The following is a 21,075-nucleotide window of genomic DNA, read 5'->3' on the forward strand; positions in this document are numbered from 1 at the left end:
ACATGTTCAGTTTAAATATTTTATAAAGTGGCAGTACAGGAAAGCATCAGAAGCAAAAATGGTCAAATTTGTCATTGTATTTAGAAAAGTACATTAGCACGATGAATCTTCTTGATTAATTCTCTAAAGATATTTTTCTATTCTCCTTCTATTCCTTATGTAAAGTTATCTAAGTGCATTCATTAGTGTATAATATTTATTCCTCACCAATACCTCCTTCAGCTGTTTTATTTTCTTCTCTAACAGGTAAAAATATTTCAATACAAAATATTAACACATAGGAGAGATGAATGAACTTCAAATAAAAATTGAGAAGCTGAATCCCTTACCAGGTTTGTAACCTTTGACCTGTGGACTAAGTGAGATGCTTAGTGGAAAAATGTATAATTTTTGAAACATGGCTGAAATTAATCTCTGCTAAAAGGATGGCTAGCACCTGCCCATTCATCCTGTGAGCGAAGACTGAATTCCAAGAGAATAACATGGATAGTGACACACACAAACTAGTAAGCATGTCCATAAATTGGTAGATTTATTCTGTGAAACTATTACAGGCATGCAGCAAATCACCCTTGCTGAAACTAACATATCTTTAGAACAATAAGAAAGTCTAATATGGAAGGGAAGGACCTGGCACGTGTTCTTCCTGATTTAGGTGAGGTCTATTGATCTCCAAATGGGAATGGAAATGTTTTGAAAGCATGTTTGTATACAGTAAAGGTATGATAAGGGGCCCTACCCTTCTTTTCCTCTGCACACAGAATTTCCATTCACTCCCCTCAGAGTTGTGTGCAGAGCTGTTACAAAGATGGAGATTAATCTTGTTTCTGGGAATTACATCAGCATCAGAACTGAGCAAAATACTTTGGACATAATTTATTCACCGAAAAATGCTGATTCGGTAGGCTCACAAATACTCAGAAATTTGACATATATGAGCTAAATAGTTTTGGTCAAAAATGGGTTTCATGAGAACGTCAGTGCCATTCACAAAATGGCCAGAGAATAAGGAGATGGAAATGGCTTGGTCTGTACCACTTCCCCAGGTTCACCCACTACTTCAGATTCCAGCCCATGGTACTCACAACCAACAACCAAGGTCCAAATTGTCCCAAATCTTCCAACTGTTTCCCTGGTCCCAAATCTTGCAACTGTTTCCCTGGTCTGCTTCCTACTGCACCCTCCTCTCAGGGCTAGGATCCCAGGGCTTCTATTCTCCCCCGTGGTTTTATCCTTTCCCTCTCTAAGCCTAAACAATAACTGCAAGCCACTACATTGCAGCCCCCTTTCTGCTCAGCTTCCTAGTTTTATACCAGTTTGACCTGTTCTGTCCCCTGTAGGCTCCATTTTCTATAAGGGCTTGCCTAGCCAGCCTAATCCTCCTCCAGCTGCAGCCTATCATCTTAAATTTGCCCCTACCCAGCTACCTTAACCTGGTCAGGTGAGGGGTGGAGTGACCACCACATCACAAAACCCTATAATGGTAGGGCCACATCTTGGATACTTTCCCCCATATTAGTTTTCATCAAGCTGTTTATTGCTCTAAGGATATAAGCTAATTTTGGAGATGGGGTACACAATATACCTCCAATAGCCACACATTTATTGTACATTTCATTTGATTGTCAATGTATGCTGACAGAAAGCATATGAATCTCATTAAGGAAGTCTTCAAAAGGAAAGGGGTTTGACTTGTTAAAATAATGCTTTTAAAAGCACTTTTTACTTTCACAAATAACATTTGTAATGGCCTGATAATGTTAACAAAGTGACATTTTAACTAACTGAAATTAACTCTTTTAGACCTGGGTTTAAAAGTTCTGTACTGAGAGGCTTGCTCATTAAGTCTCTACATCATTTTTACACTTATAACTTTATAACAGTTGTGGGAGTAGAATAATAATTTATTCCAGGTTGACTCATACATCTGTGATGCTGCCCTTGGAATTGTTGTTAGACTGAGGAGGAGGTGGAGACTTTGGAAAATATTTACCCCCTCCCCCCCAAAAAAAATTACTACCAAAATTGTCTGCCAGAAACAAGAGTTCCAAAAATAGGAAACTAAAGTTGGGCTTCTAAATACATTTACACTCTTAAATGTCCAGAAAGTTGAAAATGAAATCAATTGGAGCTGAAGGCATACTGCATTTTTCAAAATCAGCTCAAACTTATTAGAAGCCTCTGTCTGGTCTTTGGAGCCTATTTTAAGCGTCTAATATTTGAAAATCTTGGTCCATCTATTTTAAATGTCTCTTCCCTTGCTCTTTATAACTAAGGACAAAGGGACTGAGTCTTCCCTAACTGGCACCTTGGGTGGTTATTTATGCCTATGCAAAGTGAGTGGAAAATGCCACCAAATCAGAATTGTTCACTCTTAGTGGCAATAACATTTTATGCTCATGTGATGAGAGGTAAATGAAAACACAAGGTGCACATCTGGGGAAAATCAGGTCCAGAATACTGAATGTTAAGAATTCATCTGATCTTTTTGCTGATTTTGGACCTCTTAAAATCCTTTCTAACATCATACTTCTTTCTATAGTAACTAGGTGTGATATCACAGGCTATTAAATAAACAGCAGCATCAGATCAAGTTTTAAAATACAAAGATTCTTGTTTTTATGTTCATGACTTTATAAAGAAATAAAAAATACATAGAACATTATCGATCTAAGCAGAATTATTCTTAAGAGAATATTTTCAAATTTATCTATCATTTGTCAACTGACAATGATCAGTTATGTACAGGCCAAGATTAGGAATAAATCAGTATTTTAAAAAAAATATATATAGTATTAGGACCAGAGCACATGGTCTTTTGCCAAGTGTAGATGCATTGCAGGCCTATGTTTGAACAATTTTTATAAAGAAAAATGGAGATGGACTATTAGGTTTGATATCTCCTACAGGTGCATTTCCTTTTTCATCTTGTTTTTATTAAAGCTAGACAATGTGTTTTTGCAACTGACTAAAGAACCAGCAGGACTTATTGTCTGTCATACAGCATGTCAACTGAGGAGAGAAAAAGATGCCAGTGAATCCATTTTTTCTTTTTAAGAGATGCTAAAGAACACGTGTTATGTGGTGAGTCCATCTTTAAAATGCATTGAATGTTGGTCAGCATTCATTTTCAAAACTGTTTGTATACTTTGTACTTATAACAAATATTCCCTGTGTTAATATTGCCAAAGAGTCGGTGTCAAAAAGAAGGTGCAGGAAGAAGATGCTTTTCTTAGAAAACACACACAAAAATAGAGAATTACAACACTTTAAACATTTTGTGAGGAACTGAAAATATAGTATTCACAAGGCATCTTCCATTATCTCTCCAGTCCTAAATGAAAGCTGTAAGTACTGATCTACTCTCAGCAATGCAAGTCACATTACTATGTGCTGCACACATTGCCGCACGCAGTTCTGACAGAAAGCAGCCATTTGAAAAACTACCCCACTGCTGAAATGCATGTGACCCAGTACCAATTTCCAATGCAGCATTTGTATAAGAGAGAAAAGAGTAACCTCTGCTATATATACAAGTTTGTCTTTGTGTATAACATATGGTAGGGATACTTAGAACAAAATTAACTTCATTTCTGCATTTTTGTCACATAATTCAGAAGACTCTTTTCAAGCTGAAATGCCAGTAATTAGACATATTCTAAAACTCTAATGGAGGTAGTCTGATGATAATCAGTCCATCACATTGAGGGTATGCCTCTTACTACTCTATATCCCAACATATTAAAATCACCACTTGAATTTACTGGCATATTCATATTCTATCAAAATCTCCCTCCCTGATTCACTCTTATAATTTTCATGTTTTCCAAATATAACAAATATACAAATTCATCATAATACACAAAGTAAATAAAGAGGCTAAAGGAAGGGAGGGGAAGCATCTTATCTATCTGCAGGGTCTATGTTGATCACAAACTTATAAAAAAAGGCAGCCCAAATTGCATTTAATTTTTCAGGCACTCTCTTTTTGTGGAATGCCAGTCATTTGTTAGCTGCGAGATGAGCATATCACTGCAGCCGGAATCAATATATGCTATGGATCGACTTTTCCATTTCTTTCAGGATTAATTTTTTAGCTACCAAAGTTCCACCTTAGAACAATGCCACCTTGTTACCAAGAAATGTGCACATATCCAGAATATATTCAAGAATAAACTTAAGGGGAGGGCTTCAACTTAGCATCTAATAAATTAGTCCTTTGACCCACCTAATACAGAAATTCTTGATTCAGGATCACTCCCAAAACATATGAGCTAATGTAGCACCAAGGGAGTTACATTTTCAACTGTGGTCAGCATTTATGAAGTCCATTACCTTTAGCCTATGTGGGGACCAGTACCTTTTGGTGAATAAGTCTCAGGGCTGTAGTTGCTTTTTCAACATTAAATACAATTATATTCCATTGGATTGGAGATAGTTGTGTATCCCAATCTCTTTTGCAAGCAACTCTCAAATTATCAATCTTTGGCAGAGATTTTTAGTCCAGAAAAATCACAAAAGGATACTGTAAATCCAGGAAGTTTTCTTCAAAATAATACAAGTACTGGAGGTTCTGCAGCTCCTGATGCATACAGTCCAAATATAGTTGTAAGTGCATGCTTTAACTAGAGGTACTTTCATGCTCCAGAACAGGGCAAGACACATTGATACATAAGATCTACAAATTTATCATTGTCAGTTAGCTGCAACACAGTCCAAATTATCTGTCCATCCAATCCCTCCTCTTCAATGTTTTACTACCAATTTTAAGGAGAGAATTGCTTCATAGGACTGCCTGTACATGGAAGAATGGATGGAAGCAGAACTTTTTGCCAACTTAGATCAAGCTTTCCTCTCAGCCATTATTGTGAGAACTCAGGAGCCATGAAATCTATAATAATTTGATCCTACAAAATGCCTGAAAGGGAAAGAAGGTATAGCAACTCTTGCTCAATCTGAACCTATCAGAGGGTTTGAGGGGTCATGTCTAATACCCTCAAAGCTGCCTGGTTTAACAAAAATAATATGATAATTTTCCAAGTAGGGCAAATATAATCTTTCCAGAGATAGGGGGAATATGTAATTTGTTCAGAACCAGGCTAAGTTTCTGACCTGCACCTCAAACATTCTGAAAATATTATTGAGTTTATTAAAATAATTTTGAGAAATAGAAATAGGCAAACACCTCAGGACATATAAAGTTCTGGGAAGGACATTATTTTTCAGTATATTAACGTTACTCCATAAACTAAGGGTTAATGAATTACTGCTCTTCCAAATCATTAGCCACTTCGGCAATAATTAGTTCTATATCTATCTTAAGAATGTCCTGAATATTTTTGGGAGTCAGTATTCCTAACTATTTCATATAAGAGGGTTGCCATTGAAAATCCCCATTTGAGGAAAAGCCTTTGTGGCATATTTGTTAATACCTAAGTTTTATGATATACTCCAAATAATTGTATGTCTTGAGAGGAGTGCAGTCTTATAAATACTGGTTAGAAGGTTAGAAATTGTAAACTTAGGCTTAGATACAAATACAACAGCATCATCCATAAAGAGCATATTTTGTATTCTATTTGTCTTACTCTGATACCAGGAATATGTTGATTTGCTTAAATGACAATGACTAAAGGTTTTAGAGCTAAATCAAACAGAAGAGGAGAAAGGAGGCAGCCCTGCCTCATACCTCTCTGTAATGAAATGGGGCAGAAATACCACCATTGGTAACTACCCTGAAAGTTGGGTTAGAATATAAAAGCGTTATCCAAGCAATAAATTGGTTATTATATCCAAATTTTGCTAACACATGAAAAAGATAGTCCCAGACTATGTGGTCAAAGGCCTTTCTGACATCTAAAGGAATGACAGCTAAGGATTCTTTAGAGCGTCTTGATGCAGCAATAATATCAATCAATACAAATTATCTGAGCCATGTTTATTATTAACAAAGCCTACCTGATTTATGTGTATAATGTGAGGGACATCTTTATCCAGTTGCAGAGAAAGACAGCTAAATGTATTAACTTCAACATTGATTAGAGAAATTGGTCTGTAATTGGTACATAGTCCAAGGTCTTTCCCAGTTAGGAATAAGTAAAATTACAGTTTCTCTTAGAGTCAGATGGAGAGTCTGCTCATTCTTGGTCTAATTGAACATTTCCAATAATCTAGGTCTGAAAGTTTCAGAAAACTTTTTGTAAAATTCAACTGGGAACCCATCTGCACTAGGAGTCTTTCCAACCTTCATTTACTTTATAGTCTGAGCCAGTCCTGCGATTTCCAGAGGGACATCTCAAAGTTGCTTCTGAGAGTCAGAGATCTATGGCAGAGATAATCCACTTAAAAAAATATATCTAGGGCATCTTTAATGATTCCCTTGTTAGCTAAATATAACTTTGAATAAAACTGTTGGAACTGTTTATTAATATCTGACAGTGTTGTATATAATTTATTGCTACTATCACAAAAAGCAGCAATTTTATTTCTGTTAACCTTTTGCTTCAGTCTGTATGCCAACAACTTGCCAGCTCTCTCACCAGATTCCCAGTGGTATTGCTTCAAACAGAATAAAGCAAACTCATCCTTTGGGGACAAAAGTTTGTTGATCACATATCTTAGATTGATGAGGGTTCTGAGTTTATCTGTGGAGGGAACAGAAGCATAGTCTTTATGCCAGGCCTTTGTCCTTCACAAGGGTATCAATTCTATGTTCTCTCCATTTCTTTTTAAAGGGGGCATTAGAGATGATATAGCCTCTGATGAAGGCTTTAAAGGCTTCCCATAGTTTGGTAGCTGATGAAGCGTTGGGGACTTTTTTTTTTTTTTTTTTTTTTTTAAGGTTTTTAAGTTCTAACTCCTCCTAGATAGATTTAACAAACGATGTATCAAACAGCAGAGAAGAGTTTGATATCTGCATTTTACTTAGGGTGCTGGCCTTGGGGCCTAAAAGACCTACGTATAAAACATGGTCAGATATTACAATAGTAACAATGCCACAATCAGTGACAGAATTGATCAAGACTTGTGACACTGAGAAATAGCCCAATCTTGAAGAAATTGAATGAGCTGAAGAGGAAAAAAACAAACAAAAAAAACTAGTTAGTATTTGGCTGTAGGACTACTCAATCTCCACATATCTTGTAAATGTAAATCAGCCATATATGTGTAAAGTACTTGACAAATAGTTGTGTTTTTATATGGAGATGGAAAAGATTTATCAAGGAGTGGGCCTAGGGCTTCATTAAAGTCTCCAGCAATAATAATAGGATTTTATGTCATTTAGACAACAAAAAAAATTATGAAAAAATTTGGGATCATCCTGATTTGGTTCATAGAGACTGACAAAGATGATTGGCGAATTGCCAGTTTCAGCTTTAAGAACAGTAAATCTGACCTTACTGTCAGACCTTGTGCTTACAATGTTAACATTCAACTTTTTTTTATGTATTAATATACCAATGCCCCTCATTTTAGAATTAAAGTAACTGGTTGAAAAGGCTATCCCATCTCTATTCAGTTTATAGGCTTCAAGTTTTGTCAGATGTGTCTTCTGGATCATGGCAATGTCACCATTCTCTTTTTTTTTTAAGCATTGAGTATATATCTTTTAATAGGGTTATTAAAACCCTTTATATTTCAGGAGACACGTTTAATTATCGGAGCCATCACTGTCAAAATATACCAGATAAAATATAAAGTCACTTTGTGAATAAATGAGAAATTGCAGATTTTCCTGAGCCACATACAGTTCTTGCATATCTAAGCGGCACAAGTTATACAATCCATGGATAGGGTGTTGCTTGCCACTACATATTCTACAGGAGTGAAAAGGAAATTCCTAGCATGCGAGGCCGCAGAAGAAGGAATCAAATAAGTGAAAAAAAGAAAATGAAAAATATAGTGGAAGAGGAAATACTTATTAGTACCATATGATCATATAGAAGAATTTGTTTAAACAGTCCAAAATACACACTTGACACTGAGAGGGAGAGGCCAGATCAGGTGAAACTTGAAGATCTTCACAGCTGCTGGGATCTCAAACTTTACAACTATACTAATCAAGTATTACCAATAGAACCTTGATACACTAGTCTATAAGGGAGCACCATCTAATGAAGCAATTCTATAATATATATATCTATATATATATGTAACCAATCAAATGATTGATTTTTATATTGATAGTTCTTTCCCATGAGTTAATGTAATAGGAAGTAAATTAATAATAACCCTTTAATCCTTCCACCCTAACAAGGTGGGGGGAGGGGGGGAAGGAACTAACATATCAATATCAGTTAGCTCCCATTTACTTGTTTAGAGCAGCTATATCAGATTTCAGAGAGCAATACATACATTCCATATGTCAGATCATTTCATAGATGGCATCATTTGTGTGGGAGGAGCTTGCAGATTTTGAGGTATTTTTCTGCTCCTGAGGGGACTGATTGATATTATTTTCTCACCATTGTTAATATGGAGTGTTGCTGGGTATTTAAGTAATAAAATACTTCAGGTACATCTTTGTGGCCAGTTGTTTTGCTTGGTTAAAAGATGCCTTCAGAAACTTCACAATCAATGCTTTAGGTCAACCTCCTGGAGCTGGCTTGGGGAAAAGGGCCTGGTGTGTCTATACTGTATCAAAACAAAAATCTACCAGCAGATCCAACAACTTAGTTAGCAAATTAGGGATAAATTCATGGGGGTACCTTTCTTTATTCCCTCAGGGACACCCACAATCCTGATGTTACATCATCATGGGTAGTTTTCTAGATCCATTAGCTTGGTTTTTGTAGTCTTGATATCATAACAGTGCTTCCTAACTTGTCATTTGGTCCCTTTAAAATCCTCTTCCACTTCAGAAATTGCATGTTCTGCTTCACCCATCCATCTGGACAGATCTCGTAGTGCACTCTGAATCTCAGTAATGGGGGTCTGTAGCATGGAAACTGCAGATTTAATTTCACCAGTATCTGTGGCCACCTGTTGCAGCTATCCGCTGCATTCCAACAGGCTTAGGCACCATTTAGTTTGTAGAAGGTAGAGAGGCAGATCTCTATTTTTTCAGTACTTTTGGATTTGGACAGGAAGAGGCAGAGAGAGAGAGTTTCAGTAGTCAGGTGCAATAGTCAGGAGCTGGATGGTAGGGTGTAGAGTACAATATTTTGGAATTTCCCATGGGTCACTTCAGAGCTCAAGCAACCTGCATCCACCTTGGTCTGAACACCCTCTGATGTCCTTGATCTGTCTTCTTGATATTAAACAACTATATTTATTTTTCCTAGCACTGTTTACATTTGAGGTATTTTCATCATAAATCCAGTACTTTGAGAGAGAAGCATACTAGGAAAATAATTTAAAAAGTAGCAACAATTTATTGGTTCAGCTACACATGCAGTAATGATTTAGTCTGTTTCTCATCTGAGTTGTTTCCTAAATGGAGCGTAATATTTGTACCTATATTGAGTCTTATGTCTAAACACCTTTGTTTTATAGAATCATAGAAGTGGAGGATGGGAAGGGACCTTGAGACCTAAGCCAGCTCCCCACACTCAAAGGAGGACTATGTAATAATTAGACCATTCCTGACAAGTGTTTGTCTAACCTGCTCTTAAAAACCTCCAATGATGGAGATTCCACAACTTCCCTAGGCAATTTGTTTCAGTGCTTAAACTTCCCTGAGTTAGGAAGTTTTTTCTAATGAGTAACCTAAACCGCCCTTGCTGCAATTTAAGTCCATTGCTTCAGAGGTTGAGAAGAACAATTTTCACACTCGTCCTTGTAACAACTTTTAATGTACTTGAAAACTGTTATGTCCCCCCTCCGTCTTCTTTTCTCCAAACTAACAAAGCCAATATTTTCAATTTTCTCTCATAGGTCGTTTTTCTAGACCTTTAGTCATTTTTGTTGCTCTCCTCTGGACTTTCTCCAATTTGTCCACTTCTTTCCTGAAATATGGCACCCAGAACCAGACACAATACTCTAGCTGAGGCCTTATCAGTGAGGAGCAGAGTGTAAGAATTACTTTTCATGTCTTGCTTACAACAATCCTGCTAATATATCCCAGAATGATGTTTGCTTTTTTTTTTTTGGCAACATTTTTACATGGTTGACTCCTATTTAGCTTGTGATCTGGTATAAGCCCCAAATCCATTTCCACACTACTCCTTCTTAGGCAGTCATTTCCCATTTTGTATTTGTGCAACTGGTTGTTCCTTTCTAAATGGAGTACTTTTCATTTGTCCTTATTGAATTTCATCCTATTTACTTCAGACTATTTCTGAAGTTTGTTCAGTTTGTACATATCTGGAAAACAGAATGGAGTATATAGAGGCCAAAAACAAATACCATAGGTATTTCTTCAAATCACAGACTAAAATGCCGATGGTATGACATTTCATGTATTCCAAAAAGAAATAGCCTCCCTCCTTCCATTTTGTCAATCAGCTCTATTGCTCTTCCTACGGATGCTTTCCTGGGGTTGTCCCAGCACTCAGGGCAAGTGACTGTGGCCCTTCCTCTACCGTAGTCTAAAATATACGCTACAACACAGAGTTCCAATATGATGCATCATTCAATGCAAAAATAGTTTTTAAATGGCCAATTGACACCACATTTTGGGATTTAAAATTTATTTTGCTTAATGAAACTTAAATCAAGTAATATATGTAATCAGATCCAAGATATATTTTATAATTGTTAGTGGGAAATATCATGAAATATGAGGGTCTGTCATAGTGTTTGTTGTTTATTCATTTTCTTTATCAATTGCTTAGTTCTAAATATCAATCTCATTGCTACCAGTCATTTCTCAGAAGCAGAACCATAGATTTTAGAAGTCATCACGTTTAGTTTATTGTGTGATTTTTTTTCTGCAATTTGGCCAGAAAATTTAATCCTGCATGTCACTGTGTAATGTTGGGCTAAAGGAATGATATTCAGAATTAAGAATTCTATGTATAGTTTCTCAATAATAATGCATAACACACAAATTGGTCTTTAACGTTCTAAAGGCAAAACTGGATATACTAACTCTGCACTGTTTACAGTGGTTGCTCTTAATGAAAGCACCATTGTTGAGATTCTGGTGTGTGAGAACAACAGTGCTGGAAATAAGTGTTATAACAAATTCACATGCAGTTGTGATCAATAGTCCAGCTCTGTTATGAAGAAGTGCAAGCTGCAAACCAACACAAGGTACATATCAACAGCCAGACAGATTGAGAGAAATCTTTCTTTGCATTATGAACTCCAATAAATTGCTGGGCATTAAATAGATATTGTGCTTCAGCTAGCATTCCTTGTGCTTCTAAAATGACCATTGAGCCAACTCCTTCCCCTGTCCTTGCAGCCTCACTCACGAGGAGGCTTTGTCTAAAACAGCAGTCGGGGAATAAAACCCTTGGACCCTGTAAGGGTTGCTAACTACCTCAAGTGTTTTGTTGATAGATGTGCTGTCCCCTAAGAAACAGTTGTTTCAGCTTCTTCAGCTGACACTTGGGCCAATGGGTCAAGGGGCACCACTTGGTTCCTCATTCTGAAATCCAATAATGCCCAGTATCCGTCTTCAGAGGATGGAACATCTGCTGCACTATACTGCTAATCACTAGTTGTTATCATAGCACTGGAGTGGTAAATGGTGGGGAAAGAAAAAAAGACATAGATAAGGAACAAAGAAACAGCAAAAAGCCTGTGACCGGGAATGCTTAATCAGGAAATATTTGTAGCAGAGAAAATGTAAACAAATCGAGACAGATGGATTTTCACTATATTTTTCAAAATAATTACGTTTGAGGAGAGTACAAAAGGAAAACAAAGATGAAACATATGCACAATTATTTGACTGACATTGAAACATATTTGAAATAATAGAAAGGAGAATTTTGTCTAGTACTAAAAACACAGGATTTTGATTAGGGACAATTGAATTCTATTCACTTCTCTGCCACTGATTTGCTCTGTGATTTTGGGCAAGTCACTTAGTTTTTCTGTGCTCTTAGACAAAGGTGTGATTAGGCTTAATATCTGTAACACACAGTGATAGGTACTATGAAAATGCAATTTTGAAAAAAATAATCCCTTAGTAATCCCAGAGATGTGAATTTTAAAATGATCTGATGTGCCAAGTAGATACTGTTTGTATTGTACAATAGAAATCAGAAATAGTCATTTTCCACTTTAATAATCATGTTGCAAATTTCTATGAATTTTGCTTCATGTTGTTAATACCACATTTCTATTTATACTGCAGCCTATAGTGATACAATTCCTCTATCCCAGGCTTACATTTATTCTGTTTATATGTTTAGTTCTTTTTGAATAAAAAATTAAAATGCTAAGTGCAGCTTTTTTGAACTACCTGAAACTCTTAACTTTCTTTCAGTATGATCATCCAGTAATTTCCGAGTTCTGTCTCCTTTGAATAGATTACTTTTTTTATTGAACATTGTCCCAAATTCTTCTTTTTCCCCTGGTTTTATGAGACCCAATTCAATGGCTCTCGTGCTATTATGAGTAAGGGGTTTAATAAACACAGTTTGCCCTTGCAGCTAGTAGGAAATGCATCTGTTTCCCTGAACTATTGAGTAATACCCAAGACTGCTTCACCTGTGGACGATGGTTTGTCTCAAACATCTTTTTCTTTTTTTATATATAAATCAGTCAGCTTTGCTTCTGAATCTATTTAAACTTTATCATCAGTACTGCAAAGCTTGATAGTCTAAGCTTGTTTGTGAATACCCTCTATAGACATATCCCTGGGAATAAGTATCACCTCACCCCTGTTTGGCCTTTGTCCCTTATTCCTTTGCTTCCACACATATCCTACAAGTGTCTTTTTTTCTTTTTATTTCCTATACATGCCCGGACAGACCTCAGCTGTCCTGTTTTCTATTCACATTACTACAGTTGTGAAGAGAGAACTCAATTCTCTTAAAAGGCATTTTTTATCGCATTCCCTTTTTCCCCCAAGGAAATCTTTTCCTTGCTAATTCTTGAACCATTTCTTCTCTTCTGTTGCTCAGTAACCTGTGTTTTCATTTAATAATGTGTAAGTGATATTTTTTAAACATATACGCTATAAAGCAGCTCAAGGGGACAGCAAAATGAAGGGATTGGAGTAGAAAGTCAGTTTTAAAATGCTCCCTATTCCCCCCAAAGTGCCAGGCTCCAGGAATGGCCTTCCAGCCCTTTAACTCTTTTGTATTCCCAATTCTGTTTTTCCAAAAGGAAACAGAGCTTTTCAGAAAAATTCACCAAAATTAAAAAGAATTTGGAAAAAAAATTGGTAGGATCTCTCCTTTCTTCCCCACCACCAGCTCCCTCATTGTCTAATTATTTATAATAGAAAGTGGTACGAAAGTGGCTATTCTGCCACAAACTGCTTCTGAACAAGAAGTCAACTTGTGAAGAAATGAGGGGAGAGATGTCCAAATTATCTAGGGGAGCCTTTAAGATTGGGTGAAAGAAATATTCAACAAGATAGGTAAAATATTAAGGAAAATGTTATACATACTTGTCTTCTCATATCCTTTCACTAGCGGTCGACATTTTGTAAGTGAAAAGATATATTGAATATAACTTTCCAAGTATGGTTTTGTTTTTTATAGAAAGTTAAAGTTAAAGAGCCACACTCTAATAGCAATAAACTCCACTGATCTGTTTATCAGGCCATGTCTACGCAATAGCTTCCACACCACACCTATGCTATCTCAACCCCATAATTGTAGAGGTTTTCCATTGCTGTAGGAACTCCACCTCCCTGAGTGACAATAGCTAGATCAAAGGAATCATTCTTCAGTTGACCTAGCTGCATCTACACCAGAGATTAGATCAGCATAGCTATGGCACTCCAAAATTCGGATTTTTCACATATCTGAGCACCAGAGCTGTGTCAACCTACATTTTAAATGCAGATTAGGCCTTAGTAAGACATTGGTAAACTTTGTCATTTTGCCTGGCAGCATACCTGATGCATACTCCCATAGTCTACTAATGCACACTCTGATGTAATTTATTAGTGTGTGACCAGATTTTCAAGAGTGCTCAGTATGGGAAAATCTGGCCTCTTATGACCAAAGGTATAATAATTTACATGCTTTGAAGGATAGTGTGGTCTAAATGTTTGAACAAAGTGTTCCAAAGCAGGGATTCCTACATTCTAACCCCAAAATGGCCCTGTCATTGACTCAAAATAAAGCCTTTAGCAAGTTGCTTCTCCATACCTACATTTACTCACCGGTAAAACGGGGACAGTATTTACCCCACAGCGATGTTAATTAATGCTTTAAACATGTATATCATGATTCAGTACATAAAAATTATTATTAGAGCTGGGCAGAAAACAGTTTTCCAATCCCATGAAAATGCTTAAGATTTAAAAAAAATGTTCCCATTCCACATAGGGATGCTTTTTTAACCAAAAAAACAAAGTAAGAGAGGGAGAGAGCTGCCCCCTGGAATAGCCAACAGCCCCATGTTCCTCACATGGCATGTGGGAGATCTAGGTTCAAGTCCCTCCTTTATCTCTCATATCCCAGGTGGGTAGTCTCACCCCAGCTAGTCAAGGATTTCTTGCCCTCTACATTCCATCCCACAGCTGAGAAAATTTCCTGATCAAAGTTTCATTGTAACAGACCCTCCATCGCAAAGAGTTTCAATTTGGACAAATCTGCTTTTTCCAACAAAAAAGCTTTGTCAGAAGATTCTGAACCTCTGGACAAATTCTGCCCTTCAGTGGATATCTAAAGTCAAATGGAAGCTGAATGTGCATGAGGGAAAAATCCACAAATTCTGCCCTCCCCTTCTCATATTTTCTACTTCTATTTTATTTGTGCACATCACTGTGATTGTATGGTGCAAGGGACTACAGGGATGATGAATCACAGCAAAAAGTAGTAATTTACTAGAACAATCACCTCCCAGGCTCTCTCATATAAATTCTGTGAAACGTACCTGCATCACTGGAGCATTTTTCCATGAATAAATCTTAATCTCCCTTACAAGTGTTGTGCATTCTAAACAGTCAAATTATGCATTTGTACTGCTCGTGCAATTTTGAACTAATTAGACTACATCTAGATTAATCTCTTTTGTATTTGTTAAACTTCAATTGTTATTCTTTTAACAATCAATATACATTTAATTAATAGGAAAACAATTGGTCTATTAAATTAAAGTTATTTTCCCATGTTTTGCTGAGTATATGCATTGTGTTGCCATTTCCCCCCGGTAAATAAGTTAAATTTAGAGATAAAAAAATCTAATCCCGCAGGCCATTTTTCAGGCATTGAAGCCAATGGGAGTTTGCATGCATAGGAAATACAAGACTGAGTTCTTTATAGCTGTGTACATCTGATCCACTTTTAAAAAACCCATTATCACATTGGTAAAGTTTTTGTAATAGATAATAGTAAATAAGGAATAAATTATGGATACAGGAGGACTCTGTGGATATTCTGTATGTGGAACACATATTTGAATACCAATGAAATACGTTTTAACATCCACATTACAGCTCCTATTTAAACAAACAGCTAGGTCAGATTCTGGCTGTCTTACTGTCTGTCCACCTGCAATGAGGAGAAACCCTGCAGACCCCATGTTCAGCCAGAGTCTTGGTTTTTGTCCATCCTGAGGATATGGTGCAGAGAAGTAGCAACATTACTGGAAATCCCAGATGAAAGTTAATGAATTTGGAATGTGATCATGGACACACCTTCCTCTGCAAACACTGGGAAAGCAGGAAACAAAGAGTTCATGAGATATCCCTTAGCACCTGTTCCTCCATTCTCGGAAAATACTGCCACTAGGAGCTCATGGATACACTGTCACTATGGCCTTTGCTGTAACCTTTGAGATACTAGTTAATACAGAAGCTCTTTTGGCCCCTGCTGATTGGAATGGGGTCGTAGCCTCTCCTGAGAATTTGAAAGTGCAAAAGAAACACATATGCAGTGCAAATGAAGGCAATTCTGTAATTTGGATGTCAGCTTCACTTGCATTCTAGGAAAATTGGACCATATGCCACAACCCCTTTTTATAACACTTGCACACATTTTGGAGTCAATCCTTCAAGTGTCATTCTAACTTTAACTTGTTGAGATACATCATAACTCAAAATCTCTCTATATTGGTTAATTCTGCTTATATAATTTATACAATCAAGCTAAGCCTTTTTGCTAATGAGTAGATAATGAACTGATTTTATGAATGAATTAATTTTATTAATAAGAAACAACCAACCGGTTTGCTAGCCCTTTTAATGAGATACGCTGCAATACAAAGCTTCAGCATTTCCGAGGACTGAATATGCAAATATTAAAACACTACAAACTGACCTGGCTAGGTAATTAAAAAATTTGAAGCATAAACTAAACTAAATTCTGATTAACCTACCTGCTTAGCAGATCTGCTAATCAGGCAGGGAAAAGTCAGCTGGGGGAAAACAACTCAATGTGCAGAAGTTTTTGAAAAACAGTTGAAATTCACTGTGCCTAAAACTTACTGCTGCCAGTAGGGTATGCGCATCTTTGAAGAAGACACCTATTCACAAATGAGTGAGTGGAAAAATGACCCCAGTACTTCATGGGATTCTGATCAAAATATGATTGTTCACCAATATACATTTGTATCTGAATTTACCATATTGAGTAACATTTTCAAAAGTACCTATGTGACATAGAAGCCTAATCCCTATTGACTTTCAATGAGATTTAGGCTTCTAAGTGCAGAAGTCACTCTGAAAATGGAACTTAGACACAAAAGCCTTTTTGAGAAAGGAATCGGGATAGAGGTTTGAGGGGAGTAGGACAGATATATTGGCACACTGGAAAAAATATGCTGAACTCATTTCTTAGCCAGGAAGGTGAATTAGAATTAGTTTTCACTCACTCAGCAGGAGCCGATATTGTAAGAGCAGATCCTTGGATCTTTTCCAAAGGCTTTCTGCCAGCACACTGCAATGCGAATAACATCCTTTAAATACAAATGAAGTCATATTAGTTCTTCTGAATTGTAATATTATTAATTGTTATTTTCATTTAATTGTTTGCACAAAATATAAACCAAACACTTTGGCCTTTAGATGTTTATTTGCTACATTAAGCTTTAATACTAAGAAAGTATTATTTTTGATGTACAAGTAGCATGTTGATACAAAACTTTGAACAAAGTAACAGTTCCTTTGATCTACATGAAAATGGACAAGTTCATCTAGGCAGTAACTTTGACAAGGTTATGAGCAAAGTGATTACATATTTTTATTTAATATTTCTTGTCTCCCTCTGCTGGCTGATCTAGTTGAGCTTTTCCTATACCATTGCTAAATGTGTGCAATTAAAAAGAAATAGACCTTACCTTAGAGAAATCTCTGCTTTTCTGCACTCACGTTTTATATCTGACTAGAAGTAAAATTTCCAAAAGCATCTAAGTAATTTATATGCCTAAGTGCTCTTTTCAAAAGAGATTTTGGTTATGCCTACTTTGCAATATAAGCCAGCCTCAGACACAGGCTTGAGCCCAAACCACACTTTTGACTACACACAAATCTCTCCAACTCAAGCTTTGAACAAGAGTCCTAGGGTCTTGAGGGGCTGGAGGGTTCAAGGCCAGTCAAGCTGGAACCCAGGTTAAAGCCCTATTGCTTTCCAGTGTAGACACATCATTGTCGTCCCCAACTTAGGTCCTGGGAGTCTGCCAAGAGCATCCCACAATCCCATAGGACAACTTTATTTGCCCTCTCTATCCCAAGACTCTCCAGTCAACTCCAGGGAAATGGAAGCAGCCCCCCTTGATTTAGTGCAGAAGCTCAGTGAGTCAGTGTTTAACCCTTCCATTGTCTTCTGAACACTGAGCTACAAACATACCATTGCAGAGCCTTCTGTGGCTGCAGTGGAGTTTGAACAGAAGAAATCTTTTGCAAAGTACATGGCTTCATGGTCATGGGAGCACAGCCAGATTTCGTTAAATATTTGGTGTGAGGCAAGCAAAACAGTGGACTTCAATAAAAGTACCAGGAATCACCATGTATATCAGCAAATAGCAAAGAAGCTGGCAGATTTGCAAATATATTTGATCAGTGACCAGTGCTGGAAGCAGATTAAATGGCTCAAGACTAACTACCGGAAAAACTGGGACCCGAACTGCACCTCAAGCAACTTGTCAACATCATGCCCATTTTAGGATGTTTGACCACCCTGTACCAAGCATGGAGACTCTGGTAGTGCACAATGGCCTGGTCAGCTAGGATAGGGCTCTGCTGGCCCCAGAATCACTCAGCAAGCTCTGAGCGAGGACAATGAATAGATCTGGTTCTCAAACCGGTCCCCAGTGGCAGTTTTGGAGCAGAAGCAGTAACAGCACATTCTGGGTCCATACTCAGAGAAGTTGTTAGATGACTCCCGCCAGGAACAGCCTGCCATGAAGACTGCCATGAAGTGTACATGGATGGGACAGAAGCTGTCTCTGAGCCCAGTAAGTTTTGACTTCATTTTAAGGTTTATTAATATACAGTAATGGGAGGGATTTCTCTTCTATGAACCAATGCAAAAATTGTCAAGACACTGCAACAAGCTGCATTTATTCACTAACGGCAGGTTGTATCACATCAGGGGGTTGGCTTCCCCCGCTTAAGGTGATCAGACAGCAAGTGTGATAAATTGGAATGGGGTTGGGAAGGAACTGGCTCCTATATAAGACAAAGCACTAAATATCAGGACTGTCCCTATAAAAATTGGGACATCTGATCACCTGACCCCTGCCCACCTCCCCCCACATGGAGTTCAAAATGAAGACTGGGAAATGAAAATAGTAAAAATGCCTTGAAAGTTAATTTTTATTTGAGAAGGCACAGAGATTTTTGCTAAGGTATTCCTTTTTTAAAAAAGAACCTTACATTGCTGCTTTGTAACCACTCAATGGTGCAACGAGTCACCTGGAAACAGTGAACTGTCGGGGGAGGTGGAAATGTTTTGCATTTACAAATGTAGTCCATTTCAGTTAAAGGTAGCTTATGCAGTCCACAGGTGACAAATCATTTGTGCCACATTCAACCAGGTTTGAAATTTTGTACAGAAAATTGGGAGGGCGCAGGGAATGAGGAGAATGGCTGTGGAATTGTGTGTATGCATGCAGCTGCAACAGGCTAAGCCACGTGGAATCGAATGCATCATCTTGTTGATTCCCTCATGAATTTTGAACCAATCCTAGGTGCTGATTCAAACTTTTCCTAAAGCAGGAACTCCAGATATGTAGTCACATTTCGGGGAAGGGCGTATTTTCCAGGGCCATGTTGCTAGCTGACCAGCCCATTTCACTCACAGGTGTGCTTTTCAGTCATTATATGTTTGAATACTTCAGCTGCAAACACTGCAAGGTTTCCCACCAACAGCTTGGAATAACATCTCCCTTTGCCATTTGGACACCACAAGAACTATTATGTCCTCCAAAATGTGGAAGGCCTGAAATAAGTTTTAGTATGAATTTAGTATGGCCACTTATGGCACACCCCCAAGCCTAAGCAGGTCTGCAATTTTTAGAAAACAAAAGACAGTTTTGAATTTTTCAATTACCATTGTCTCTGCACTTCTTTCGCTGTAGTTAAACAAGCAGTGTCCAGGGAGCTTCTTTAGTCTGAAGCATCCCACTCACATTTCCCACTCAAATTTCAGTTTGGAAAAGTAACATTTTACATCCTTCAAATTCTACAAGGATTTTTTCTGTGCTCCTGCACTGAACTATTCAAGACCATAACCCACTGGGTCTTGTTCTGGTTCAGGCCCTTCGACCTCTATTAGCTGCAGTACCTCCAAAGCTCACCCACATTGCAGCAGAAGCCTGGACCAATGTATCTGCATGGACCATTCCAAGAGGAAGCTTTTCCACGATGAACTTATGGTTGAAGTTCCGGACAGAGCCAACAAGCTGGTCCAGCACCAAAGATAGAGAGAGATACTGGTAGAAAAAAGGTATGGCACAAGGCAAGAAGAAAGGCTCAGGCTGGCTGCAAAGGTTGAGGACAGGGTTTCAGCAGGCACTTGCTTCGTAGTTCCTAGAACAAGAATGGCGGCTATGGGAGGAGGACAGCTGATGATATCACTAATGGCCACAAGAGTATCTGCTCCAGCTCCATCACCCACACAGTGGCCTGAGTCCCCTTCACAGTACCCCATGATGCAGTCTAGAAACATCCCGGAAAACTCCATGGCTGGGTAGCCCATGCAATCGGGCCCATGAGTGGCTGGGCAGGTCATCTTTGCCCGAGGCAGCACTCCTTATTGATTCTGTCCCCTGTGGACACCTCTACCCCTTCTCCCACCACCAAGTGTGTAACAAATGGGGAAAGAAAAGAAAGGAGAAAAGTGGGAGAGGAGACATGCCAATGTAGGGGCATTTCTGTTATGTACATCATTTCAGTTTGCACTTGTTCATGCACTATCTTTTAAGGTTCTGTTGTTACTGGTATTTTGGTATGTTAATGGCATCTGCCCTGCCTAGCAATGGGTTGACAGTCTAACAAATGTTCAGCGCTAAAGCTTTTCATTTTATTATGGAAGTTTATTGTAATCAACCCCTGACCCCTCCCCAAAAACTGAACCCCCCCCCCCCCAATCAATGAGCCCCATCCCTCACCCCGAGCATATTAATAAAGGTTTCCCCTCTTGCACTGGACCACGCAAGTCCATAATAGTCAGCATCCCTGACTTCTGTTGCCTAGGTGCATTCAGCTCCAGCTGTGGTAGGTGCACTTTTTGGCTGAGTGTACCGATTCAGCAGTCCCTGCTGTAATAGGTCCATTCAGGGGGGAAATGGCTCCACCTCCGGCTTCACAAAGATTGTGAAGAGCACAACAAATCACAATAATGTGCACAGTGTTGATGACACTCAAATCGAAATGGGTCTGTAAACATTTCCAATGGAATTTCAATCTGTCAAAAGCGCATTCAGCAACAATTCTACAGCTGAAAAAAAGTGTAATTAAACTGAATTTTGTCAGACCCTCTGAAATCAAGGTATGGTTCCATTAGCCAAGGCCAAAGGAGGTACATGCCCCTCACCCAGAATAACAGTGGGGACAGT

Source organism: Emydura macquarii, unplaced genomic scaffold (assembly GCF_026122565.2).
Source record: "Emydura macquarii macquarii isolate MOO-44397 ecotype Brisbane River unplaced genomic scaffold, CSIRO-AGI_Emac_v2 contig_2834, whole genome shotgun sequence".
In the NCBI taxonomy this organism is placed as follows: Eukaryota; Metazoa; Chordata; order Testudines; family Chelidae; genus Emydura; species Emydura macquarii.